Raw genomic sequence first — 13,302 nt, forward strand, 5'->3', positions numbered from 1 at the left:
CCACTTGGTGCTTAGTTGAACTTTCAAATATGACAAATATATAAAACTTTGGTTTTTGAATGAAATATTTGTATATGCCATATAGATGTTGGCACTCAAAGTCCCCTGTGCAATGTTTAGGCAAAGTTTCATTATGATTAGTCCACTCATCTAGAAGCATATAGTGTAATAATAATAATAACTGTGGTTGTTTCAATTACACTTTTATTTATTTCAAGACAAAACAATACAAAGTTGTCACTAAAGGATTACATTTTCTCTCTCATTTTTTCTTTCAGACTAAATCATGATGTTCACAGGACGGTTCCTGTGTTATGAATGAAATGTGGAAATTCTGGGAGTTTTAACAGCACCTGTCCTGACTAGTTTGAACATGTAATGCTTTGTGTTTCAATTGTTATTAATGGAATTGTTTATGCTTTACAATTTTTTGTGTCTGTGTTTTAGTTTTGTGCTAGATGTGACATGTATATAAGACGAGTGAGAAAATGCATTAAAAATCAATTAAAAAAAACAACGAATGACTAACTACCTTCAGTTCTTCTTGAATTAAGAAAACTTGCCTCGCAAAATACAAGTAATGACACATACCAATATAAAACTGTTTATCTTTTGAAAAAATGTGTTGTGCACCATCATGTTGTATTACTTGGATTTTCCACAAGAGTGAGACAAAGCTCCATGTGCAGTAGCAGCAATGTGGGTGCCACCTCTATGTGAAAACCTATGCTGATTGTAATTTAAAGATGCTGACAGATATGATGGGAAGGCAGTGGTGTAATGAAGAGGTGCATTCATTTGAAAGCACAAACAATGTTTTTGTAACTCTTCCTCTTTCCAGACATGCACAGAGTCAGTGTAAATCTGTGAACTCTGTCTTTAAGTGAAAGCCTAGAGTATGTTTCCATGTGCATTTGTGTACCTTGTGGGTTTGGAGGAATTCACATTTGGGAGGGATGACACAAAACAAATTAAGGCTTACTATTGGTTACCTCTGAAATAAACTGGCAGTGTGTTGCCCCAATTGGCTGAAGACCCTGTGGCAACCAGCCCAAATCTGTGGCGCTGTTGCTGATTAATGCTGCCAGTCTAAGTGGCAAGGGCTCAGCAGCAAGGAAGCAGGGCACCATGCCCAGCAGAGTGCCTGACAGCGTCTTCATGTCTGACACCTCCACCAAACACCCCCACCCCCAGGTGCTTACCTGAACCCTTCTGTGTTTCCATACATACCAATGACAAATTTAAACCAAACATCCCACATTAGCTAATAATCCACTAGTAGAATTCTGGTTAATCTGAGCAAGACTAAGTGATTAACTGATAAGCAGTGCAGTGGTGAAAAGAACATAAATGCTCTGTTCATTCAAAGAAGAAAATAAAGATTTATCTTTAAAAGAAATGAAATCATCTAATGATTTAATTATCAAGACAGAAGCAGTCTATGGTGCAGACTATCCCCTATAAATGCATTTATTAATAGAGAAAATAACATTATTTAATGTTCTAAAATGTATGCATGTATATATAATTGGATTGTAGGATGGACTCTCAAAATGACAATTTGCAGACTATAAGAGGGAATGTACCTCCAATATTACCCAAACCACTTCCCTTTATCCTGAAGTCTTTGTGTCTCAGTATTTTATCTGCCCGTGTTATTGATGCTACAGCTTTGGCTTTATTCAAGAAATCCCACAGAGTGTTTTCTCTTATGAAAACAAATGATGACTACAGTAAATAAAGTAATTTCATACCTCAAAACATCACAGTGACAAAAATATGAATCCAGAGGCCAAAACACAATCCAACCATGAAAACTGCATCATGTCAGGGACCATTCCCCCATTAAAACATAACTGGATCATTTACTGGAGGAAGCAGATTGTTAGGATATGCGGTCCAACAACAGTGTACCACTGCACTCTTGTGGATGTAATAATTATGACATGGGAAAAAATAAAGCTTACTGCAAAATAAGATGATGCCACAATGAGTCCCATTGTCTGCACAGAGAAGTGGTCAGTATGGATGATTGGGGTTTAAAAACACAATAAATAAATAAATGAAGTGAAATCATATCAGAGGACATTTTCCACTTCAAACTAATATTCAACATGGCTTTGCCTCATAACCAAGTCTGCTTTTGATTTTTGCATTTCAGTTTTTTTAAGGTCATGTAGGAACAAATTACTAATTGCTGAGAGTTTCCAGGTATACTGATGCTCTGTTTAATCTGTTTAAGTCACAGTTATTATCAAATCGTAGTAACGTGTGTGAAGGTCTCAGTGTCCAAAAGGGAGAAAATACCTTTTTAGTCTAAAAAACGAATTTAAAAATGCCCTCCTAAAAGCTATCACTATTCAACACTGGTCATAGAAAACAGAAACAGCAACAGGTTTAATGTGACCGCTGTAGTCACACTGACAAAGAGTCAAAGTTCCAGGTCACGTTTTTCTTTAACTTTAACTTGCAAGGATTTCAAGAATTTCTTGAATGAGTGTTCATCAAAATATGAAGAACAAAAACAGATTTTTAGTTTTAGTCTCCTTTTCTATTTAATAGTTATTTGTTCTATTATGAGTTAGTTAACATAAACTGTTAAGAGATTTTTACATTTACTTACTTTGATAACCTTTATTTTGCTGAAGTATAATTTCTTGTGAAAACATGATGTGCCTGCAACCTACAGATTAAGGAACAGAAGCATGTGTGAGGAAGTTACAAAGTCACACACGCTCAGGCAGAGACAGTTCCAACCTGAAGCTGATATGACAAAAGATACTAGTTCCTCTTGTCTTATGGATAACGGCCACTCATGCGATAACCATATCTAGAGATGTTTTTCTATTACGTATGCTCCACCTAGAGATGCTGCGTAATCTATTCTCTGCTTTAAAATAAAGAACGGACTGAGGCTTTGCGCGACTTGCTTGTGTCTTGCCACGCAGTAAGCTTCGCCCGTGTACACGAAATAAACTGAGTTTGTGTTTCTTGCTTCTCTAAGGTTTTTTCCTTTGACATATTTCTTGGTCCTTCGAGCCGGATGGGAAATAACAGCTGATTGGCTGTGACTCCTAACCAGAGACCCTCAGTGCATCCTGACGCCGTGAGAAGCCGACCCTGAAGTCTGTCGACAGCCCTTTCTAGGTAGAGGTGAGAGCCCTAGAACGTGAATTCGGGTCTAGGCCAGGGTGATTTAGAACGGTCCACGGCGCTGGGGTGCAGTGAGGAGATCTCCGTCCTAACTACAGATCCTTTGGAGAGGTGAGAAACAAACTCTTTGTTTTTAAAAAAAGCGCATAGGTCTTATCCGCCGCAAGGATTAATAGCGCATTAGGCTGACCCACTGCACGGGTGCACAAAAGAGAAGCGCATAGGTCTTATCCGCTGCAAGGATTAATAGCGCATTAGGCTGACCCACTGCACGGGTGCACAAAGAGAGTAATCCGCTGTAAGGATTTAAGACGTCTAAAACTTAACTTGAAAAAGTTAAAACTGGCCTGGTCCGCCGCAAGGACCCGCGCGCGTAAAGAAACAAGAGTGAATATATGTGTTTTGTGTATGTCATTTTTCTGTCTGTTGGAAGTAAACTAATTTTACAGCACAATACGCTGCTGAGTTGCTTCCAGTTGTTATTGTTATTTTATTTGCTGTAAGACGCTGAAGTACTGGTGACAAAGGAGAAGTAGGTTGGGCTCCGTCCCGTAAAACTGACACCGCTCCGCGAGTAGCTCGGAGTTGGAGGCCGTGTCAGCAACCACTCCTGAGTCTCATACCAGAGAAAGCTCTGCAGTTGTGTTGTAACAATGGGTAATCAGCCCACCAAAACTCACTGCTGACGAGCAGTGGTTAGAAAAAAAAATGTCCAGGCGCCGGACAAATTAGTGCTTGTAGATGGAGAAAGCCTAAGAAAACAAAACGTCCCACTATACATTCACCCATATCAGGAAGAACATAGTAATCCCTCATCAAGTAAAAGATTAGAGATCAAAGTTTAAAAAGGGCTGGATACAGACCCAACTGAATACACATAAATACAAGAGGAATGCATAGTGGAATAAACAAAGGGTTAAATTAAATTAGAGCTTATGTATTCAAACTAATAATAGGAAAGATAACAACCTGTAAATTGGTACTAACAAATGAAACAAAATTGGGAAGACAACCAAGCTGAACGAATAGAACAAATGAAAGCAGATAATTCACACAAAACACATTAAATAAAACAGAGAAATGCATAAGGTATATTAAGGCTGTGTCATTGTTCAGCCACGGAAAGAGTGTGGAAAAGCAAATGTCTCCAGCTTGGGAAGGTGTGAAACTGCAGGTCACATCGGCCTTTGATGGATACATAATGAAATATAAAATAATAAACTATTGTATATTAGTAGTAAAGTAGTGTATTGTGATATACTATTGCTGTTATAAAAAAGGAAAAACAAAACAATAATAACATTAATAGTGACATAATATTAATAAGAAGAGGCACCTCAGTCAGTTATGATGTGAGGTGGATAATTGTTAAAAGTAGTCTGATTCAAGCTTAAGGTTTGCTCAAACTCAGTATAATAATATATGAGATGAAGAAAATAAGGAAAATACCTAAACTAATCAAGTGCATAGAGACACTTGACCTGGTTGTAAACCTGTCATCTTAGATGAGACTTTGTTGAGATGAAGAGCAAACCTATACTAACAACTAATAAGCCAAACCCTGTATACAACAGCTAAAGCTACAGGTTTGAGAAGCTGAATAAAATGAATTAAATATGTGGACACTACCAAGCTGATGAGCAAGTTACACATTTTTATTTGTTTTTTAGAGCAGAAGCTGCATATTAAAGGTCACACATGCAGCTGTTTGTGAGCTCAGTTTTTTTTCCCTCACACTTCTGCTTTGTTTCTGGCAGCAGCTTTTTCTTTTTTCTTTTTGTGTCCTGACTCATGTGTGTAAAGCCTTGATGCCATCGGCAATTTGTTTTTTGTTTTTGTTTGTTTGTTTTGTTGGTTTGAAAAACAAATTTGTGATCATACTTGTGGATCACAGTGACATATAATGATTAGGCATATGATTTATTAATGCCTAGTTTTAGAGCTGTGAGCTATGAGCTGTAAGCAATGCAAAGTTTTTTCCTAACTTAAAAGTTTGAAATATGTAAGATGTGTGAGTTCTTTGAAAAAAGGAATTGCCTAAAATGCCCTAAGTCAAAATGTAGTGTTGCATCTACAAAGAAGAAAGCAGAAGAAGCATTCAGTAACTTGAAACTGGCATTACAGACAAATACAGTTTTGGCTTTGCCTGATTATGATAAGCCCTTCTACTTGCATGTAGATGGAGGTGCAGGTTATATGAAGGCTGTTCTAACACAGGCCTTTGGGGAAAAACAACGCCCACTTGCATTTTATTCGTGTAAATTAGACTCCGTTGCATCGGGTCTGCCTATGTGCGTGCAGGCTTGTGCAGCCGCAGCAGAGGCAGTTAAAAAGTCCGCTGATATTGTTTTAGGACACACATTGATCATTAAAGTCCCACATGCTGTGACCTCCATCTTACTGCAAGCAAATCTATCATACCTCACACATGCACGACAACTTTCCTATGTAGGCATTTTACTCTCACAGTCACACATCAGAATTCCGAAGTGTGGACAGCTAAACCCTAGCACACTTCTTCCCACTCTGGAAGATGGCGACGCACATTGCTGCATAAGAAAGCTAGATGAAGAAACCAAACCACGAGTTGACATTTACAGTACACCACTTTGCAAAAATCTGGCAAAATAGAGGCATGGTTACCTCCACAGGACATCCAGTACAACACAGAAATCTTCTAAAAACACTTTTAGAAGTAATAACTCTCCCAAGACAGCTAGCAATATGTAAATGTGCAGCACACCAAAGAGACAACTCAAGCATAACAAAAGGCAATAACTTCGCAGATCAAGCTGCAAAATCAGTGGCACAACAAACTGTAGACACACTAATGTCAACATCACCCTCACAAATACCACTTGATGTTTTAAAGGATGAACAAAAAGCAGCTCCCACAGCTGAGCAAAGGAAATGGCTGAAATGCGGAGCGCAACTAAGAGATGACTTGATGATTTGTGAAGGAAAACCAATACTTCCAAAATCTCTACACAAAACAGCAGCCTTAGTGACACATGGAGTTACTGTCAACAGGAGGGATAGTAGATATAATCTCCAAAACACTTTTACACCCTAAATTTCGAAACTTCAGCAAAAGAATTTGTCAGAACATGCATGATTTGCCAAAAAAACACAATGCACAAGGGAATCTCAGACCAAAAAGAGGTCATTTTCCCACACCACCTCATCCTTTCCACACAATCCACATGGATTTTATTGAACTAAATGAATGCCAAGGCTCAAAATACGCTCTAGTGATCATAGACGTATTCTCAAAATGGCCAGAAATCTACCCAGTAAAGAAAGCAGATGCCATTTCAGTAGCAAAATGCTTATGTAACCATTTTATTTACGACACCAACTGTCTGCCATCTATAATCCAGTTTTGAGTTCCCTCCCCAGACGCCTTAACGCCCACTCACATCCTGGGCCATCTGACCTCAGGAATTCACATGACAAGGTGGGGCCAGGTTTCACAATGGGCTCACCCGAAACCCTGGCTGATTAGGTCCCACACCCGCTTTCACACCTTGGCGCATGTGATTAGAGGATCACCAGGGGGTCCTTTGTCCCTCCTTGGGGGGATACTCCCACTGGGTTTAAATCTGGGACTCTCTGCCATTTGACCTTAGAACTGAAGAAGCTTCTCGGATGAGAGGTGAAACGTCTTCAAGCAACTTAAAGAAGTCCAGACGCCTTTCTTTGCAAACTCCTTTGACTACGATGACCTGGATGACTGAGAACCTTCACAGACATAACCATTTTATTCCAACATATGGCATCCCCACTCTGATAAGATCAGATAATGGGACACACTTTGTCAATGAGGTAATCAGCAAAGTCTCTGAAGCACTAGGATTCAGCATCAAAAATCACTGTGCTTATCACCCGCAAAGTGCAGGATTAGCGGAAAGAACTAACGGCACAATAAAACAGAGACTTAGAAAATGTATGGAAGAAACAGGGAGACCATGGCCTGAGTGTATAGGCCTAGTAAAAATGTGGATGAGACTAACACAGGGTTCTCAGAAACTCACGCCTTTTGAAATCATTCATGGCAGACCATTTCCACTGCCAATCACAAGTGAACCTTTAGATAAATCAATCAGAGAGACCACACTAGCAGAATGGATGTCGAAGCTACTAGAAAACAAAGATATTGTTTTGAACAATAAACTGCCTTCTGAATCTTCTCCAGTATCTTGCAGGTTGAAGCCAGGTGATTGGGTCCTGATTCGAGTTCTCCATAGAAAGAATTGGAGCTCGCCCCGCTGGGAAGGCCCATACCAAGTGCTTATCACCACACCAACTGCCTGTAAGATAGCAGAGAGACCATCTTGGATTCACCAAAGCCACTGCAAGAAAGTGAGTGACAGCCCAGACTCAGACTCCAGCACCCCTACCTTCTGGTGATCTACCTGGTGAAGAGAGGGCTGATTGGGTATATCCCGCCCTCTACTTCTCGCCAGTAGTCTACTCACCCGAGGATCTAGGTGTGTTTGGCTGTCATGAAGACACTCGCCGTCCTAGCAGCTGTCCTCCTGCTCCTAGCAGGACTCCTCGCGCTTTTCGAGGACAATAAAGAAGAAAAGACAAGCCAAACGTGCCGCCAGCTTTTCGGGCGTTGGCTATCAGCATAATAAAATCATCATCAACGAGACAAGCTCATCTACCATCTACTCGCTTAACTTCCTTAGTATCTTTCAGGGACCACCCCAACACGAGATAATCACCATTGAAGACGCTGGACTTGACAATGGAACGTGTGACCAACTTTTCTGGATCAACTTCAACGTGACAAACCGGAACACATCCATTCACTTCCCAGTGTTCTTGGACCAAACCCCAGGGAAGAACCACTCCATGTGCTACCGGCAAGACAACGGTAACAGACCGCTTGGAAACACCACTAACTGTAATCAGACCGCTGGAAGTGGAGAAGGTGCCCCCGTGAACACGACAGGCCCCTCAAATGGCACTTACTGGGTCCAAGGAATGGCCTGGCTATGTGGACAACGTGCTTATTTCATACTACCCCCAGGCTGGACCGGAGTTTGTGCCCCCATCTTCATATCAGACCACACCTTCAGGATGACCGCTGTAAACACCACCCCAACCACACGACGGAAAGGAAGATCAACATCTCCAGGTATCCAACCACACGACCCCGTGTACGGCAGTGATGTGCCCGAGGAATTCAAACTATGGACCACTGGACAGAAGGTCCTCCACTCACTGTTTCCGTGGGTTGGAACCGGAAAAAACATGTTAAGGATTGAAACATTGGATTATCGCTTTGGACTCTTTCTGAACGCATCATGTAAAATCAACGACGAACAAAACCAAGAAATCGACGCTCTGCGCATTGCAGTAATGCAACACAGAGTAGCATTGGATATGATTCTCGCCGAGAAAGGAGGACTATGTGTCCTCTTCGACAACACCTGCTGTACCTACATCCCGGACAATGTGCATTCCTCAAACATGACTGATGCTCTGAATGCCTTAAGGCAACTGAAGGAAGCCCAAAGTCAGGACTATGTGAAAAACACCACTGATTGGTTCACCTGGCTTTTCAACGGCTCATGGCTACAAGTACTGAAGAGACTACTCATTGGAGTTGGAGTGTTTTTAATTTTGTTCTGCTTCTTTGCCACATGTATTATCTAAAAGCCATAATCAAACGAATGATTAACACCTCACTTGCAGCATACGTCAGTATTCCACTTGATTTAGAACCTAATGATGAGAGTGAAGATGAAAATGATGAAAATGCCACTGTTTAAAATTATAACGTGAATATAACCATGTTTGGTTAAAATCACATGCACAATGACGAGCTACTTGAAAATGCAGACAGCAAGAAAGTAGACTTTGATGTTTTAAGCATGTTTTATGAAGAAATTAAATCAGCAAAAACAGGAGGGAATGTTAAGAGATTTTTACATTTACTTACTTTGATAACCTTTATTTTGCTGAAGTATAATTTCTTGTGAAAACATGATGTGCCTGCAACCTACAGATTAAGGAACAGAAGCATGCGTGAGGAAGTTACAAAGTCACACACGCTCAGGCAGAGACAGTTCCAACCTGAAGCTGATATGACAAAAAAATACTAGTTCCTCTTGTCTTATGGATAACGGCCACTCATGCGATAACCATATCTAGAGATGTTTTTCTATTACGTATGCTCCACCTAGAGATGCTGCGTAATCTATTCTCTGCTATAAAATAAAGAACGGACTGAGGCTCTGCGCGACTTGCTTGTGTCTTGCCACGCAGTAAGCTTCGCCCGTGTACACGAAATAAACTGAGTTTGTGTTTCTTGCTTCTCTAAGATTTTTTCCTTTGACATAAACTAATGTAAGTCTATAACCAGCAACCGACCAACACTGTGATGTAATGTTCTACACTGACACAAGATGGCGCTAAATATGTTCTAAAAACGTTAAACACTTCTCTCTTAACTCAAGCTTCACAGACAGTGTTAAATCTATGTCCGTTTTTTGACAGCAGGGCTCCCTGGTGTGAATCAGCCTTTATAGTTGTAATGTTTCATGTTTTCTTTAATGACTTCTGAAGTTTAGATTATTTCTCTCTTATTAATCATTCTGAGTTAACTTCAATCATTTCTACCTTGAAACCATGATTATGCCTTTTAGACTCCATTCCTACAAGACTGCTCAAATAAATTGCACCATTAATAGTGTTTAAATTCTAAATGAGGTTAATCTGTCTGTATTAAAAGAGTAGATACTACAGGCTTTTAAAGTGGTGGTAACTAAACCATTACTTAAAAAGCTCTTACTTGATTCAACTGTCTTATCTAATTACAGGCCAATCTCCAACCTTCCTTTTATGTAAAAAAAAAAAAAAAAGAAGGAGAAGAAGAAGAAAATCATGAACGAGTAGTTGTAAAACAGAAAACTAATAATCTCCAGATGAGGATTAATTTGAAAAGTTTCAGTCAGGATTCAGAATTCATCACAATACAGAAACAGGAAGTTATGAATGATCTTCTTATGTGCTCTGATTGTGGACTCATCTCTGTGCTTGTCCTGCTAGACTTTAGTGCAGCAGTCCATAACACTGACCACAATATTTCACTCCAGAAATTAGAACACAATGTAGGTATTAAAGGCACTCTGCTGCTGTGATTTGAATCATATCTATCTGATAGATTCCAATTTAAGCATGATAATGAGGAGTCTTTCTCAGACACAAAAGTTTTTCATGGATTTCCTGTGTCATGATTCAATAAATTTTCACATCATGCACACATTATTATGCTTTCCTAAACTTTATTAAGTTAATATTATTAGAAAATAGTGCAAACATTTTTATTGTTATGCAGATGATACCCAGCTCTATACAGAGCAACCCCTCATTCAACAACTGGAGTTTCCCCTTCAGAACTGCTCCATGGACGACGAATGAGAACAAAGTTACAGGTAATGGATATGCCTGTTCCCCAGACAGAGAGGCATACCATGTGCGAAAGAGTTAAGAATAAGCAAATGAAAATGAAAGAATACACTGATGCTCGCAGACACGCCAAACCGTCCAACTTTCAGCCTGGTGACAAGGTATGGGTTAGGAAGCCATGGAAGGTAAAGAAAGGCGAGTTAAAGTTTTCTAAACCAAGGGCTGTCATGACAAGGAAAGGACCAAACACTTATTTGCTGGATGATGGAAGGACCTGGAACGCCTCACATTTATCGGCTCTGTCAGAGCTGAACACAGGTACTGATTCTGACACAACAATGGACTGTCATAAACCAGGAACTGATCTAGCATCTAACTCTGAGTCTGATAGTAGGCTTAGGCCCACCAGGATGAGGAATCCACCTTGCTGGACCCACGACTTTGTCATGGGAAAGTGAATGTTATTGAGTAATGTGAAATATGTTAAACGAGTACTAGGTGACATACATCAGAATGATGAAGTCAGGTTCACATAAGAAATCCTTGTTCAAAGGGGGAAGATGTTGTGTTCACATACTATTGCATTTGTTCTGTAGATGCATTTACCAGAAGTGCTAGAGGGCGTTAGTGAGTATCTTGTTGTTGTTGTGGTATTTGGGAAGAAGAAAAAAGGAAAAAAAATTTAAAAAAGGAGTTATCTCCGGTGATCCTCTGTTCCTACCTGTGTGTGTGTAATGCCTGCTGAACTAACACCACACAACACAATCATATTCAAATATGCTGCTTATGTCAAATAAATAACATAAAGCAAATGTTTCTCCTTATGAAATAGCATGATATATTATTAAATATTTCTTATTCCTGGGTTTAGGTTAATTGGTGATTCTAAATTGCCCATAGGTGTGAATGTGACTGTGAATGGTGGTCTGAATCTATGTCTTAGCCCTGAGATAGATTCATGACCTGTACATGGTGTACATTGACTGTGACTCTAAGACAGATGGGATGGGCTCCAGCACCGCAGTGGCCCTGAATTGAATAAGCGGAAGAAATTTGATGGATTTCTACATTTATGAATAGTATGTAAATTGAAATTAATAATTCAATGCTTTTGCATACATACATTAATGTACATCTTTTTTTCCCAGTGGTGTTTAAGAGGAATCCAACTCCTAAAGTGATTTCCTCTCCTGATGAGGACGGTACCTATACTGCCTCCTGATTTGCCAAAGAGTTTGCACCAAAGAAACATGCCATTAAATGGCTGAAAAAAGGAGCAGACATCACCAGCAAAGTAGATCTGATCACTAGCAAGTTTTCTCACATTAAATTCCAGTGATGTGAATGAAGATACCTTGAAGTGATTTAAAGTGACCAGTGTAGCAGCTTGTAAAGATGGGCAGGATTATTGAGAGTAAGGACTGTCCATAGAGTAGCATCTGTATTACAAAGGCAGTGGTATGTGGGGTGGGGTCAAGTATGGCGTTATTTCTGTGCCACTATTCTGAGCGCACGTAAAAAAAATTTGAGCGCATGTAAAAAAAAAAATTGCAGGTGCAAGTGTTGCATTTTGAGGAGAAATTTATTTTGAGCGTACAAAAGCTGAATTTGAGTGAACAAAATTCATTGCTGCGTGCAAAAAATGTATTTCAGTGGTTGCGCTTATCCATATACACACACAATAGCACCCCCTCTCGCTCAGTTTTTTCATTTGCGCTTGCTCGCAACGTGTTGCTTGCGCTCACAACATTCTCTGGTTCGTGCGCTCAACTCTCTGTACACCGTTATAATTGTGCCACAAAACCAACCAATCACAGACTTGGTTTCAAAAATTCTGATTGGCTCTTACGGTCTCCAATCAGCTCGCTAGTTGCTGCCTTCCGGAAACACTGTCCGAAATGTAGCTAAATCCAGCTAAACTCAATTAAACCCCAATTTGCGGATAATATCTTTAATTATTTTATTTTAAAATATATTATTTTTTAAGACTATCGTTGGTGTAGTATAATGTAGTTGCATCATACAACCATGCCAACTGACTCATTTCTACAAATTATATTTGAGTAGCTCTCTTTTATGTCGTCGAATACTGAACAGCAGCACGAAAACAGCATGTCCCGGCCACATGTAAGTAATATAAAATCATTTTGTACATTATTATTCGCTTGATAACTGACGTTAGCTAATTTGCAAACTATGCAAACTTGAAAAATGATGTACCTCATATAGTTCGTTTTATGGGTTGTTTATTTTTGTCTGAGATACATCATTTCATTGTATTTTTCTAACTACTTGTCCATGTTCTTTGCTGCTTTTAACAGGACATACTGAGACAACAACTGATGCATAGACTCCTCTCTAAACTGGAAGCTGCTTTAAACCAACAACCACTAAATCTGGATTATTTGGAGTTCTTGACTCGTCATGAGCTTGTTCTGTTTGAATCTTTCTCTCAGCAAATAGGCGGTCTGTCAGAGATTACAGAGGCTCTACAAAACATTCATCATCTGGTTCAGTGTGAAATTAACATCAGCTCTGTGGCCATTATTGAACTGGAAACAGAAGTTGGTCTGGGACCTGGCCACCCCAAAATCGTACTAGAGAGAGAAAAACTGAAGAACTTGTTGGACACTCAGCTGCCAGTCAGCTGCATTGCTAAATGTCTTGGTGTTTCAAGAAGAACAATCTTCGGGAGGATGCAAGAATTTGACTTGTCTGTGAGAGGAA

At 39.7% G+C, this 13,302-nt stretch overlaps 2 protein-coding genes across 7 annotated transcripts in view; both read left to right on the plus strand.

Annotated features, from left to right (window-relative positions):
- Positions 1-13,302, plus strand: part of LOC100709195 (uncharacterized) — a 1,346,887-nt gene that overhangs the window by 1,244,929 nt on the left and 88,656 nt on the right. The window lies entirely within an intron of this gene.
- The window catches only part of LOC106096470 (immunoglobulin mu heavy chain), a 1,110,954-nt gene that overhangs the window by 1,037,528 nt on the left and 60,124 nt on the right, over positions 1-13,302 (plus strand). The window lies entirely within an intron of this gene.

Source organism: Oreochromis niloticus, linkage group LG4 (assembly GCF_001858045.2).
Source record: "Oreochromis niloticus isolate F11D_XX linkage group LG4, O_niloticus_UMD_NMBU, whole genome shotgun sequence".
Taxonomy (NCBI): domain Eukaryota; kingdom Metazoa; phylum Chordata; class Actinopteri; order Cichliformes; family Cichlidae; genus Oreochromis; species Oreochromis niloticus.